This window comes from Protopterus annectens, chromosome 2.part1 (assembly GCF_019279795.1).
Source record: "Protopterus annectens isolate FY-2018-M chromosome 2.part1, PAN1.0, whole genome shotgun sequence".
Taxonomy (NCBI): domain Eukaryota; kingdom Metazoa; phylum Chordata; order Ceratodontiformes; family Protopteridae; genus Protopterus; species Protopterus annectens.
In genome coordinates this window covers 1,238,994,473-1,238,996,669 of record NC_056729.1, presented here as the reverse complement: position 1 = coordinate 1,238,996,669, position 2,197 = coordinate 1,238,994,473, and the positions used below count along the sequence as shown (strand labels likewise).

The window sequence follows — 2,197 nt, the reverse complement described above, 5'->3', positions numbered from 1 at the left end:
GCAAAGCATTTGTTGTGAGGGAGAGGGAGAATGTTGTACAAGTGCATTTAGCCAGATGAGCAGAGGTAAGTACAGATCCAGGAGTTGTGTAGGTTTTTTCTTTTACTTTATATGAAAAGTTATTGAGAGATGTTTGTCTTAATGTTGAAGAGAGGGAATTCCATTTTTAGATACGTAGGCTGAGCATAAGATGTATGCACATTTAGACCAGCTACTGCACAGGAGGAGAAAAAAGATGGAGATGTTTCAGTCTTCATCCAAATGAGGCTCGCATCAAGGTTGGTAAAGCCACATTGTGTAATACAACTTCTCTGTGTTCAAATAACTATTAGAAATGTCCCATACTATATATTAGCTAGCTACAGATCTCTTTCTGCGGCACAAGAAAGACACAAAACCTATCTACAGGACCTGGATTCACTCAGTATTAAACCCAATACCATTTTCCTAGGTGATCTAAACTATTTAACTATAGAATGGAAAACCTACACCACCACTGCACAAGCACAGAGATTCCTGGACTTTGTCAATACAAATGCCATGGAACAATTAGTCAGGAGTACCCACTAGGGGGACTAACATCTTGGATCTTGTCCATAATAATGTGGGAACATATTATACCATCCCATATGCATCTTTATCATTTGTTAGGTCTGACCATAAATCAGCCTCCTTTGAAATAAAATTGAAACCAGAGATCCCTTACTCCCAAGGTACCTTTAGGAATTCCTTTAAAACAAATTGGCTACTGCCAAGTGATAAATCAGCAAGCTTCAAATCCCCACCAAACCCAGTTAACTCCACTGAATATGCAAAAATATAAACCACCACACTATGCCAGCTGTCCTCCATTGGAAGAAATGCAGGGCAATCCCCAGAAATAAGCCCACATGCTAGAACCATAATATCAACACATTTTATAATAAAAAAATAATTTTTGAACAAAAGTATGAAGAGTAATAACCAGAATGTTAAAGCCACTGTCACTGAAATAAACAAGCAGCTCAGGAGCTTAATAAAATCTACCAAAGCCAAGTTTAAGGCTAAAATAGATACCCAAGCCAAAGAGAATCACAAGTCATTTTAAAGTTATATTCATAATCTCAAAATTACAGTGCTACAATGCACCAAGCTGATTGTGAATGATGTTACCTACACTGAGGCTGAAGATACAGCAAACTTACTGGCTGATAAACGTAGCTCTAACTTTACCCCTCTCTCCCACCAGTTTGTCGTTCAAGATACACCTGAAGCTTGGTCACCTCCAGCTATCACACAATACCAAGTCCTAAAAGTGCTATTAAAAGCTAAAATACTGCATCAATGGGCCCTGACAATATCCCTGGATGCATCTTAAATAGCATGAAGCACAATTTAGCCACACCCCTAAAACTGTTCATTCTTAACCTCCATACAGGTTTTCTACCATACGAATGGAGAACTGCTACAGTCATTCCCCTGCATAAGGGAGGACCTTCCACAGATCCAGGCAATTACAGACCCAGACGTCTGACCAGCCCTATGTGCAAAGCCATGGAAAAACTTATCATGAAACTAATCAGTTAGGACATAGGAAACCCATCTAGTTTAGCTTCATCAAGGGCAGGCCATGCTTACTCAACCTAGTGGATTTTTTTTTTTTGAAAAGGATTAAGTCAAGCACATAGGTTCATATGGGGCTAACTGCCTCTGTGAGCCATTTTAAGGCTAGTCAATCCAATTACCCCATGTGAGAATCAAACCTGCACCTTGTTTCTGTAAGATAAACATTTTAACCAATAAGCCAACCTCCCAAAATCTCATAATGGTTCCACAGGGGATTGAACCCAGGACTTTCTGCGTGTTAGGCAGATGTGATTACCACTACACTACAGAACATACAAACCAAGACCTGTCCCATATTTTGAACCCAAGACCATCGTACCTGTAGATCACTGCATTAACCTGCCATGCCACATAACTCTTAACAAGAGTTAAGAGTCAAAACAGTACATACCACAAACTTCAACCTAGCCAAACTTTTGGCACAATCCCCCACTCTAGCATAGTAGAAAAGCTAAATAAACTGGGAATAAACCACTGTGTCACCCACTGGATTGCCAGCACAGTCACACATAGGATGCAGGAAATCAAAACAGTGGAAGTTACCTCCACAAAGAGACCAGTCATCGGTGGAGTCCACCAGGGTTCTGTTCTG

At 40.1% G+C, this 2,197-nt stretch overlaps 1 non-coding gene across 1 annotated transcript; it reads right to left on the bottom strand.

The window, feature by feature from the left end:
- Positions 1-1,805: 1,805 nt before the first annotated feature.
- On the bottom strand, positions 1,806-1,878 carry TRNAV-AAC. The gene has a single exon. It is a non-coding gene; the product is annotated as a tRNA-Val (tRNA).
- Between the last annotated feature and the right edge of the window lie 319 nt (positions 1,879-2,197).